The sequence below is a fragment of the Colias philodice genome, chromosome 5 (genome assembly GCF_061535455.1).
Source record: "Colias philodice isolate Cphi_HAF_F1 chromosome 5, ilColPhil1 Martin Lab GWU primary, whole genome shotgun sequence".
Taxonomy (NCBI): Eukaryota; Metazoa; Arthropoda; class Insecta; order Lepidoptera; family Pieridae; genus Colias; species Colias philodice.
In genome coordinates this window covers 3,997,997-4,012,334 of record NC_143090.1, presented here as the reverse complement: position 1 = coordinate 4,012,334, position 14,338 = coordinate 3,997,997, and positions in this window count along the sequence as shown.

Genomic DNA, 14,338 nt, shown 5'->3' with positions numbered 1-14,338 from the left:
TATTAATTCATTTATTTATTGTAACAACAGTTATGTCGTTATGTCAAGCAATCAGCGATTCCAGTTTTTCTTTTTAATAGAAATAGAAGACGCCAACGTAAGAGTAGGAAATACTGGATTCATCCATATATTGAAAGAAATTTGTAGCCGCACGAGAACTACAACATGATGATTAGAAATTTTTATCTTTCTATCGAAGAGATACCCGCGAGACGCGACGCAAAAGCGACCAACACATCGTGCGATACTAGTCGCGTCGCGGACGTGTAGGATACCGGTAGCGAGCTCCGTCACGCTGGAACCCGCTTTAAAAAAAACCTTACTTTTTTTCAGCCTATTTTACCTACAAACGATGCTAATAAATGTAGTATATGTCAATTTTTTGTAGTCTTATTAGTTACTTAGAAAACATCATTGATATCGTTCGAAGTAAAAATATAAATAATAGCGTGTTGATTAGTTTTGGAATGGGTTCCAAATTGATTGTAGTTTATTGTAGTGGCAAGAAAATTCTTTATTTGCGTTGTTTTATCTCAAATTATTGCAAGAAGGTCACAATAACGAGATTTTAAAAAATAAATAACACTTGTTCAAAAACTACAAACGATGCCAATAAATGTAGTATAGGTCAATTTTTTGTAGTCTTATTAGTTACTTAGAAAACATCATTGATATCGTTCGAAGTAAAAAATATAAATAATAGCGTGTTGATTAGTTTTGGAATGGGTTCCAAATTGATTGTAGTTTATTGTAGTGGCAAGAAAATTCTTTATTTGCGTTGTTTTATCTCAAATTATTGCAAGAAGGTCACAATAACGAGATTTTAAAAAATAAATAACACTTGTTCAAAAACTACAAACGATGCCAATAAATGTAGTATAGGTCAATTTTTTGTAGTCTTATTAGTTACTTAGAAAACATCATTGATATCGTTCGAAGTAAAAAATATAAATAATAGCGTGTTGATTAGTTTTGGAATGGGTTCCAAATTGATTGTAGTTTATTGTAGTGGCAAGAAAATTTTTTATTTGCGTTGTTTCATCTCAAATTATTGCAAGAAGGTCACAATAACGAGATTTTAAAAAATAAATAACACTTGTTCAAAAACTACAAACAATGTAGTTGATTGTAGCTAAACTCATATGTATGCCAATAAATGTAGTATAGGTCAATTTTTTGTGGTCTTATTAGTTACTTAGAAAACATCATTGATATCGTTCGAAGTAAAAAATATAAATAATAGCGTGTTGATTAGTTTTGGAATGGGTTCCAAATTGATTGTAGTTTATTGTAGTGGCAAGAAAATTTTTTATTTGCGTTGTTTCATCTCAAATTATTGCAAGAAGGTCACAATAACGAGATTTTAAAAAATAAATAACACTTGTTCAAAAACTACAAACAATGTAGTTGATTGTAGCTAAACTCATATGTATGCCAATAAATGTAGTATAGGTCAATTTTTTGTAGTCTTATTAGTTACTTAGAAAACATCATTGATATCGTTCGAAGTAAAAAATATAAATAATAGCGTGTTGATTAGTTTTGGAATGGGTTCCAAATTGATTGTAGTTTATTGTAGTGGCAAGAAAATTCTTTATTTGCGTTGTTTTATCTCAAATTATTGCAAGAAGGTCACAATAACAAGATTTTAAAAAATAAATAACACTTGTTCAAAAACTACAAACGATGCCAATAAATGTAGTATAGGTCAATTTTTTGTAGTCTTATTAGTTACTTAGAAAACATCATTGATATCGTTCGAAGTAAAAAATATAAATAATAGCGTGTTGATTAGTTTTGGAATGAGTTCCAAATTGATTGTAGTTTATTGTAGTGGCAAGAAAATTCTTTATTTGCGTTGTTTTATCTCAAATTATTGCAAGAAGGTCACAATAACAAGATTTTAAAAAATAAATAACACTTGTTCAAAAACTACAAACGATGCCAATAAATGTAGTATAGGTCAATTTTTTGTAGTCTTATTAGTTACTTAGAAAACATCATTGATATCGTTCGAAGTAAAAAATATAAATAATAGCGTGTTGATTAGTTTTGGAATGGGTTCCAAATTGATTGTAGTTTATTGTAGTGGCAAGAAAATTTTTTATTTGCGTTGTTTCATCTCAAATTATTGCAAGAAGGTCACAATAACGAGATTTTAAAAAATAAATAACACTTCTTCAAAAACTACAAACAATGTAGTTGATTGTAGCTAAACTCATATGTATGCCAATAAATGTAGTATAGGTCAATTTTTTGTAGTCTTATTAGTTACTTAGAAAACATCATTGATATCGTTCGAAGTAAAAAATATAAATAATAGCGTGTTGATTAGTTTTGGAATGGGTTCCAAATTGATTGTAGTTTATTGTAGTGGCAAGAAAATTCTTTATTTGCGTTGTTTTATCTCAAATTATTGCAAGAAGGTCACAATAACAAGATTTTAAAAAATAAATAACACTTGTTCAAAAACTACAAACGATGCCAATAAATGTAGTATAGGTCAATTTTTTGTAGTCTTATTAGTTACTTAGAAAACATCATTGATATCGTTCGAAGTAAAAAATATAAATAATAGCGTGTTGATTAGTTTTGGAATGGGTTCCAAATTGATTGTAGTTTATTGTAGTGGCAAGAAAATTCTTTATTTGCGTTGCTTTATCTCAAATTATTGCAAGAAGGTCACAATAACAAGATTTAAAAAAATAAATAACACTTGTTCAAAAACTACAAACGATGCCAATAAATGTAGTATAGGTCAATTTTTTGTAGTCTTATTAGTTACTTAGAAAACATCATTGATATCGTTCGAAGTAAAAAATATAAATAATAGCGTGTTGATTAGTTTTGGAATGGGTTCTAAATTGATTGTAGTTTATTGTAGTGGCAAGAAAATTCTTTATTTGCGTTGTTTTATCTCAAATTATTGCAAGAAGGTCACAATAACAAGATTTTAAAAAATAAATAACACTTGTTCAAAAACTACAAACGATGCCAATAAATGTAGTATAGGTCAATTTTTTGTAGTCTTATTAGTTACTTAGAAAACATCATTGATATCGTTCGAAGTAAAAAATATAAATAATAGCGTGTTGATTAGTTTTGGAATGGGTTCCAAATTGATTGTAGTTTATTGTAGTGGCAAGAAAATTCTTTATTTGCGTTGTTTTATCTCAAATTATTGCAAGAAGGTCACAATAACAAGATTTTAAAAAATAAATAACACTTGTTCAAAAACTACAAACGATGCCAATAAATGTAGTATAGGTCAATTTTTTGTAGTCTTATTAGTTACTTAGAAAACATCATTGATATCGTTCGAAGTAAAAAATATAAATAATAGCGTGTTGATTAGTTTTGGAATGGGTTCCAAATTGATTGTAGTTTATTGTAGTGGCAAGAAAATTCTTTATTTGCGTTGTTTTATCTCAAATTATTGCAAGAAGGTCACAATAACAAGATTTAAAAAAATAAATAACACTTGTTCAAAAACTACAAACGATGCCAATAAATGTAGTATAGGTCAATTTTTTGTAGTCTTATTAGTTACTTAGAAAACATCATTGATATCGTTCGAAGTAAAAAATATAAATAATAGCGTTTTGATTAGTTTTGGAATGGGTTCCAAATTGATTGTAGTTTATTGTAGTGGCAAGAAAATTCTTTATTTGCGTTGTTTTATCTCAAATTATTGCAAGAAGGTCACAATAACAAGATTTTAAAAAATAAATAACACTTGTTCAAAAACTACAAACGATAGATTGGTTTTTGAGATTGCAATTTCGATCCACGGATTGTTTATTGGCACACTTAACTTTAAATCCGGATCACATTTTCGATCGAAAATCTGCAGATATTAGATTGGATTGAATATTAATTTCGGCCGTAAGTAACTAATAAGACTACAACAAATTGACCTATACTACATTCATCAGCATCGTTTGTAGATAAAAATAATTAAAAAAGAAATATTTTTTTGCTCTTGAATCACTATAAACGCAGTATAAGGCTTTCGATGAACCAATTTTTAGTCTTCAAAAAGCTCTACAGTTTATAAAATCGTTTGTAGTATACGATCCTTCAACTGTATCGTAGCTGTTGTTAAAAATACTAACAATTACTCTCTGATTATTGATTAACAATTTTCAATTATCAAAAAGTTTTACACTTTCAGAAATTATAATTAAAAATTCAACTCATTTGCAGCTCAAGTTTTCAATACTTACGAAAGTCCGTGTAAACTACTAAAACTCAAAATAGTGCAATATAAAAAATTGGAATTAATATTGTCATTTATCGTTTATTGTAGTACTGGTAAAATAATTTATCCTCTAAAATAACTTCAAGAAAAATCAGATAAAACTAGCCAAATTGTAGTGGTATAATAAAATGACACTGGCATAAAAACTACAAACGATATGAACAATTGTCACAGTACCTTTATATTTGTATGTCTTGCTTATTACTGATTATAAGTGCGAATGAATAAATCTACTTAGTGTTTGATAGAGTGATACATTTTAAGACGTTAGAAAATAGAAAAGGAAATCGTTCGTAGTTTCACAGTTTGTCTTCCGACAGCATACCTTTATATGTATATGGACATTACCGATTAAATATAAGCGTGCGTACACAAGTTTACAGTTACTATAGTGCCTACAGTAAATGTAGCATCGATTATACCTCAAAATATAAATTCAAAATCGTTGGACTTACAAGTATGTCCTGTTTTTCGTATTAAAAAATAATGACAGCCAACTATACACGGACTTTCGTAAGTATTGAAAACTTGAGCTGCAAATGAGTTGAATTTTTAATTATAATTTCTGAAAGTGTAAAACTTTTTGATAATTGAAAATTGTTAATCAATAATCAGAGAGTAATTGTTAGTATTTTTAACAACAGCTACGATACAGTTGAAGGATCGTATACTACAAACGATTTTATAAACTGTAGAGCTTTTTGAAGACTAAAAATTGGTTCATCGAAAGCCTTATACTGCGTTTATAGTGATTCAAGAGCAAAAAAATATTTCTTTTTTAATTATTTTTATCTACAAACGATGCTGATGAATGTAGTATAGGTCAATTTGTTGTAGTCTTATTAGTTACTTACGGCCGAAATTAATATTCAATCCAATCTAATATCTGCAGATTTTCGATCGAAAATGTGATCCGGATTTAAAGTTAAGTGTGCCAATAAACAATCCGTGGATCGAAATTGCAATCTCAAAAACCAATCTATCGTTTGTAGTTTTTGAACAAGTGTTATTTATTTTTTAAAATCTTGTTATTGTGACCTTCTTGCAATAATTTGAGATAAAACAACGCAAATAAAGAATTTTCTTGCCACTACAATAAACTACAATCAATTTGGAACCCATTCCAAAACTAATCAAAACGCTATTATTTATATTTTTTACTTCGAACGATATCAATGATGTTTTCTAAGTAACTAATAAGACTACAAAAAATTGACCTATACTACATTTATTGGCATCGTTTGTAGTTTTTGAACAAGTGTTATTTATTTTTTTAAATCTGGTTATTGTGACCTTCTTGCAATAATTTGAGATAAAACAACGCAAATAAAGAATTTTCTTGCCACTACAATAAACTACAATCAATTTGGAACCCATTCCAAAACTAATCAACACGCTATTATTTATATTTTTTACTTCGAACGATATCAATGATGTTTTCTAAGTAACTAATAAGACTACAAAAAATTGACCTATACTACATTTATTGGCATCGTTTGTAGTTTTTGAACAAGTGTTATTTATTTTTTAAAATCTTGTTATTGTGACCTTCTTGCAATAATTTGAGATAAAACAACGCAAATAAAGAATTTTCTTGCCACTACAATAAACTACAATCAATTTGGAACCCATTCCAAAACTAATCAACACGCTATTATTTATATTTTTTACTTCGAACGATATCAATGATGTTTTCTAAGTAACTAATAAGACTACAAAAAATTGACCTATACTACATTTATTGGCATCGTTTGTAGTTTTTGAACAAGTGTTATTTATTTTTTAAAATCTTGTTATTGTGACCTTCTTGCAATAATTTGAGATAAAACAACGCAAATAAAGAATTTTCTTGCCACTACAATAAACTACAATCAATTTGGAACCCATTCCAAAACTAATCAACACGCTATTATTTATATTTTTTACTTCGAACGATATCAATGATGTTTTCTAAGTAACTAATAAGACTACAAAAAATTGACCTATACTACATTTATTGGCATCGTTTGTAGTTTTTGAACAAGTGTTATTTATTTTTTAAAATCTTGTTATTGTGACCTTCTTGCAATAATTTGAGATAAAACAACGCAAATAAAGAATTTTCTTGCCACTACAATAAACTACAATCAATTTGGAACCCATTCCAAAACTAATCAACACGCTATTATTTATATTTTTTACTTCGAACGATATCAATGATGTTTTCTAAGTAACTAATAAGACTACAAAAAATTGACCTATACTACATTTATTGGCATCGTTTGTAGTTTTTGAACAAGTGTTATTTATTTTTTAAAATCTTGTTATTGTGACCTTCTTGCAATAATTTGAGATAAAGCAACGCAAATAAAGAATTTTCTTGCCACTACAATAAACTACAATCAATTTGGAACCCATTCCAAAACTAATCAACACGCTATTATTTATATTTTTTACTTCGAACGATATCAATGATGTTTTCTAAGTAACTAATAAGACTACAAAAAATTGACCTATACTACATTTATTGGCATCGTTTGTAGTTTTTGAACAAGTGTTATTTATTTTTTAAAATCTTGTTATTGTGACCTTCTTGCAATAATTTGAGATAAAACAACGCAAATAAAGAATTTTCTTGCCACTACAATAAACTACAATCAATTTGGAACCCATTCCAAAACTAATCAACACGCTATTATTTATATTTTTTACTTCGAACGATATCAATGATGTTTTCTAAGTAACTAATAAGACTACAAAAAATTGACCTATACTACATTTATTGGCATCGTTTGTAGTTTTTGAACAAGTGTTATTTATTTTTTTAAATCTTGTTATTGTGACCTTCTTGCAATAATTTGAGATAAAGCAACGCAAATAAAGAATTTTCTTGCCACTACAATAAACTACAATCAATTTGGAACCCATTCCAAAACTAATCAACACGCTATTATTTATATTTTTTACTTCGAACGATATCAATGATGTTTTCTAAGTAACTAATAAGACTACAAAAAATTGACCTATACTACATTTATTGGCATCGTTTGTAGTTTTTGAACAAGTGTTATTTATTTTTTAAAATCTTGTTATTGTGACCTTCTTGCAATAATTTGAGATAAAACAACGCAAATAAAGAATTTTCTTGCCACTACAATAAACTACAATCAATTTGGAACCCATTCCAAAACTAATCAACACGCTATTATTTATATTTTTTACTTCGAACGATATCAATGATGTTTTCTAAGTAACTAATAAGACTACAAAAAATTGACCTATACTACATTTATTGGCATACATATGAGTTTAGCTACAATCAACTACATTGTTTGTAGTTTTTGAAGAAGTGTTATTTATTTTTTAAAATCTCGTTATTGTGACCTTCTTGCAATAATTTGAGATGAAACAACGCAAATAAAAAATTTTCTTGCCACTACAATAAACTACAATCAATTTGGAACCCATTCCAAAACTAATCAACACGCTATTATTTATATTTTTTACTTCGAACGATATCAATGATGTTTTCTAAGTAACTAATAAGACTACAAAAAATTGACCTATACTACATTTATTGGCATCGTTTGTAGTTTTTGAACAAGTGTTATTTATTTTTTAAAATCTCGTTATTGTGACCTTCTTGCAATAATTTGAGATAAAACAACGCAAATAAAGAATTTTCTTGCCACTACAATAAACTACAATCAATTTGGAACCCATTCCAAAACTAATCAACACGCTATTATTTATATTTTTTACTTCGAACGATATCAATGATGTTTTCTAATTAACTAATAAGACTACAAAAAATTGACCTATACTACATTTATTGGCATCGTTTGTAGTTTTTGAACAAGTGTTATTTATTTTTTAAAATCTTGTTATTGTGACCTTCTTGCAATAATTTGAGATAAAACAACGCAAATAAAGAATTTTCTTGCCACTACAATAAACTACAATCAATTTGGAACCCATTCCAAAACTAATCAACACGCTATTATTTATATTTTTACTTCGAACGATATCAATGATGTTTTCTAAGTAACTAATAAGACTACAAAAAATTGACCTATACTACATTTATTAGCATCGTTTGTAGGTAAAATAGGCTGAAAAAAAGTAAGGTTTTTTTTAAAGCGGGTTCCAGCGTGACGGAGCTAATAATAGCGTGTTGATTAGTTTTGGAATGGGTTCTAAATTGATTGTAGTTTATTGTAGTGGCAAGAAAATTCTTTATTTGCGTTGTTTTATCTCAAATTATTGCAAGAAGGTCACAATAACAAGATTTTAAAAAATAAATAACACTTGTTCAAAAACTACAAACGATGCCAATAAATGTAGTATAGGTCAATTTTTTGTAGTCTTATTAGTTACTTAGAAAACATCATTGATATCGTTCGAAGTAAAAAATATAAATAATAGCGTGTTGATTAGTTTTGGAATGGGTTCCAAATTGATTGTAGTTTATTGTAGTGGCAAGAAAATTCTTTATTTGCGTTGTTTTATCTCAAATTATTGCAAGAAGGTCACAATAACAAGATTTTAAAAAATAAATAACACTTGTTCAAAAACTACAAACGATGCCAATAAATGTAGTATAGGTCAATTTTTTGTAGTCTTATTAGTTACTTAGAAAACATCATTGATATCGTTCGAAGTAAAAAATATAAATAATAGCGTGTTGATTAGTTTTGGAATGGGTTCCAAATTGATTGTAGTTTATTGTAGTGGCAAGAAAATTCTTTATTTGCGTTGTTTTATCTCAAATTATTGCAAGAAGGTCACAATAACAAGATTTAAAAAAATAAATAACACTTGTTCAAAAACTACAAACGATGCCAATAAATGTAGTATAGGTCAATTTTTTGTAGTCTTATTAGTTACTTAGAAAACATCATTGATATCGTTCGAAGTAAAAAATATAAATAATAGCGTGTTGATTAGTTTTGGAATGGGTTCCAAATTGATTGTAGTTTATTGTAGTGGCAAGAAAATTTTTTATTTGCGTTGTTTCATCTCAAATTATTGCAAGAAGGTCACAATAACGAGATTTTAAAAAATAAATAACACTTCTTCAAAAACTACAAACAATGTAGTTGATTGTAGCTAAACTCATATGTATGCCAATAAATGTAGTATAGGTCAATTTTTTGTAGTCTTATTAGTTACTTAGAAAACATCATTGATATCGTTCGAAGTAAAAAATATAAATAATAGCGTGTTGATTAGTTTTGGAATGGGTTCCAAATTGATTGTAGTTTATTGTAGTGGCAAGAAAATTCTTTATTTGCGTTGTTTTATCTCAAATTATTGCAAGAAGGTCACAATAACAAGATTTTAAAAAATAAATAACACTTGTTCAAAAACTACAAACGATGCCAATAAATGTAGTATAGGTCAATTTTTTGTAGTCTTATTAGTTACTTAGAAAACATCATTGATATCGTTCGAAGTAAAAAATATAAATAATAGCGTGTTGATTAGTTTTGGAATGGGTTCCAAATTGATTGTAGTTTATTGTAGTGGCAAGAAAATTCTTTATTTGCGTTGCTTTATCTCAAATTATTGCAAGAAGGTCACAATAACAAGATTTAAAAAAATAAATAACACTTGTTCAAAAACTACAAACGATGCCAATAAATGTAGTATAGGTCAATTTTTTGTAGTCTTATTAGTTACTTAGAAAACATAATTGATATCGTTCGAAGTAAAAAATATAAATAATAGCGTGTTGATTAGTTTTGGAATGGGTTCTAAATTGATTGTAGTTTATTGTAGTGGCAAGAAAATTCTTTATTTGCGTTGTTTTATCTCAAATTATTGCAAGAAGGTCACAATAACAAGATTTTAAAAAATAAATAACACTTGTTCAAAAACTACAAACGATGCCAATAAATGTAGTATAGGTCAATTTTTTGTAGTCTTATTAGTTACTTAGAAAACATCATTGATATCGTTCGAAGTAAAAAATATAAATAATAGCGTGTTGATTAGTTTTGGAATGGGTTCCAAATTGATTGTAGTTTATTGTAGTGGCAAGAAAATTCTTTATTTGCGTTGTTTTATCTCAAATTATTGCAAGAAGGTCACAATAACAAGATTTTAAAAAATAAATAACACTTGTTCAAAAACTACAAACGATGCCAATAAATGTAGTATAGGTCAATTTTTTGTAGTCTTATTAGTTACTTAGAAAACATCATTGATATCGTTCGAAGTAAAAAATATAAATAATAGCGTGTTGATTAGTTTTGGAATGGGTTCCAAATTGATTGTAGTTTATTGTAGTGGCAAGAAAATTCTTTATTTGCGTTGTTTTATCTCAAATTATTGCAAGAAGGTCACAATAACAAGATTTAAAAAAATAAATAACACTTGTTCAAAAACTACAAACGATGCCAATAAATGTAGTATAGGTCAATTTTTTGTAGTCTTATTAGTTACTTAGAAAACATCATTGATATCGTTCGAAGTAAAAAATATAAATAATAGCGTTTTGATTAGTTTTGGAATGGGTTCCAAATTGATTGTAGTTTATTGTAGTGGCAAGAAAATTCTTTATTTGCGTTGTTTTATCTCAAATTATTGCAAGAAGGTCACAATAACAAGATTTTAAAAAATAAATAACACTTGTTCAAAAACTACAAACGATAGATTGGTTTTTGAGATTGCAATTTCGATCCACGGATTGTTTATTGGCACACTTAACTTTAAATCCGGATCACATTTTCGATCGAAAATCTGCAGATATTAGATTGGATTGAATATTAATTTCGGCCGTAAGTAACTAATAAGACTACAACAAATTGACCTATACTACATTCATCAGCATCGTTTGTAGATAAAAATAATTAAAAAAGAAATATTTTTTTGCTCTTGAATCACTATAAACGCAGTATAAGGCTTTCGATGAACCAATTTTTAGTCTTCAAAAAGCTCTACAGTTTATAAAATCGTTTGTAGTATACGATCCTTCAACTGTATCGTAGCTGTTGTTAAAAATACTAACAATTACTCTCTGATTATTGATTAACAATTTTCAATTATCAAAAAGTTTTACACTTTCAGAAATTATAATTAAAAATTCAACTCATTTGCAGCTCAAGTTTTCAATACTTACGAAAGTCCGTGTAAACTACTAAAACTCAAAATAGTGCAATATAAAAAATTGGAATTAATATTGTCATTTATCGTTTATTGTAGTACTGGTAAAATAATTTATCCTCTAAAATAACTTCAAGAAAAATCAGATAAAACTAGCCAAATTGTAGTGGTATAATAAAATGACACTGGCATAAAAACTACAAACGATATGAACAATTGTCACAGTACCTTTATATTTGTATGTCTTGCTTATTACTGATTATAAGTGCGAATGAATAAATCTACTTAGTGTTTGATAGAGTGATACATTTTAAGACGTTAGAAAATAGAAAAGGAAATCGTTCGTAGTTTCACAGTTTGTCTTCCGACAGCATACCTTTATATGTATATGGACATTACCGATTAAATATAAGCGTGCGTACACAAGTTTACAGTTACTATAGTGCCTACAGTAAATGTAGCATCGATTATACCTCAAAATATAAATTCAAAATCGTTGGACTTACAAGTATGTCCTGTTTTTCGTATTAAAAAATAATGACAGCCAACTATACACGGACTTTCGTAAGTATTGAAAACTTGAGCTGCAAATGAGTTGAATTTTTAATTATAATTTCTGAAAGTGTAAAACTTTTTGATAATTGAAAATTGTTAATCAATAATCAGAGAGTAATTGTTAGTATTTTTAACAACAGCTACGATACAGTTGAAGGATCGTATACTACAAACGATTTTATAAACTGTAGAGCTTTTTGAAGACTAAAAATTGGTTCATCGAAAGCCTTATACTGCGTTTATAGTGATTCAAGAGCAAAAAAATATTTCTTTTTTAATTATTTTTATCTACAAACGATGCTGATGAATGTAGTATAGGTCAATTTGTTGTAGTCTTATTAGTTACTTACGGCCGAAATTAATATTCAATCCAATCTAATATCTGCAGATTTTCGATCGAAAATGTGATCCGGATTTAAAGTTAAGTGTGCCAATAAACAATCCGTGGATCGAAATTGCAATCTCAAAAACCAATCTATCGTTTGTAGTTTTTGAACAAGTGTTATTTATTTTTTAAAATCTTGTTATTGTGACCTTCTTGCAATAATTTGAGATAAAACAACGCAAATAAAGAATTTTCTTGCCACTACAATAAACTACAATCAATTTGGAACCCATTCCAAAACTAATCAAAACGCTATTATTTATATTTTTTACTTCGAACGATATCAATGATGTTTTCTAAGTAACTAATAAGACTACAAAAAATTGACCTATACTACATTTATTGGCATCGTTTGTAGTTTTTGAACAAGTGTTATTTATTTTTTTAAATCTGGTTATTGTGACCTTCTTGCAATAATTTGAGATAAAACAACGCAAATAAAGAATTTTCTTGCCACTACAATAAACTACAATCAATTTGGAACCCATTCCAAAACTAATCAACACGCTATTATTTATATTTTTTACTTCGAACGATATCAATGATGTTTTCTAAGTAACTAATAAGACTACAAAAAATTGACCTATACTACATTTATTGGCATCGTTTGTAGTTTTTGAACAAGTGTTATTTATTTTTTAAAATCTTGTTATTGTGACCTTCTTGCAATAATTTGAGATAAAACAACGCAAATAAAGAATTTTCTTGCCACTACAATAAACTACAATCAATTTGGAACCCATTCCAAAACTAATCAACACGCTATTATTTATATTTTTTACTTCGAACGATATCAATGATGTTTTCTAAGTAACTAATAAGACTACAAAAAATTGACCTATACTACATTTATTGGCATCGTTTGTAGTTTTTGAACAAGTGTTATTTATTTTTTAAAATCTTGTTATTGTGACCTTCTTGCAATAATTTGAGATAAAACAACGCAAATAAAGAATTTTCTTGCCACTACAATAAACTACAATCAATTTGGAACCCATTCCAAAACTAATCAACACGCTATTATTTATATTTTTTACTTCGAACGATATCAATGATGTTTTCTAAGTAACTAATAAGACTACAAAAAATTGACCTATACTACATTTATTGGCATCGTTTGTAGTTTTTGAACAAGTGTTATTTATTTTTTAAAATCTTGTTATTGTGACCTTCTTGCAATAATTTGAGATAAAACAACGCAAATAAAGAATTTTCTTGCCACTACAATAAACTACAATCAATTTGGAACCCATTCCAAAACTAATCAACACGCTATTATTTATATTTTTTACTTCGAACGATATCAATGATGTTTTCTAAGTAACTAATAAGACTACAAAAAATTGACCTATACTACATTTATTGGCATCGTTTGTAGTTTTTGAACAAGTGTTATTTATTTTTTAAAATCTTGTTATTGTGACCTTCTTGCAATAATTTGAGATAAAGCAACGCAAATAAAGAATTTTCTTGCCACTACAATAAACTACAATCAATTTGGAACCCATTCCAAAACTAATCAACACGCTATTATTTATATTTTTTACTTCGAACGATATCAATGATGTTTTCTAAGTAACTAATAAGACTACAAAAAATTGACCTATACTACATTTATTGGCATCGTTTGTAGTTTTTGAACAAGTGTTATTTATTTTTTAAAATCTTGTTATTGTGACCTTCTTGCAATAATTTGAGATAAAACAACGCAAATAAAGAATTTTCTTGCCACTACAATAAACTACAATCAATTTGGAACCCATTCCAAAACTAATCAACACGCTATTATTTATATTTTTTACTTCGAACGATATCAATGATGTTTTCTAAGTAACTAATAAGACTACAAAAAATTGACCTATACTACATTTATTGGCATCGTTTGTAGTTTTTGAACAAGTGTTATTTATTTTTTTAAATCTTGTTATTGTGACCTTCTTGCAATAATTTGAGATAAAGCAACGCAAATAAAGAATTTTCTTGCCACTACAATAAACTACAATCAATTTGGAACCCATTCCAAAACTAATCAACACGCTATTATTTATATT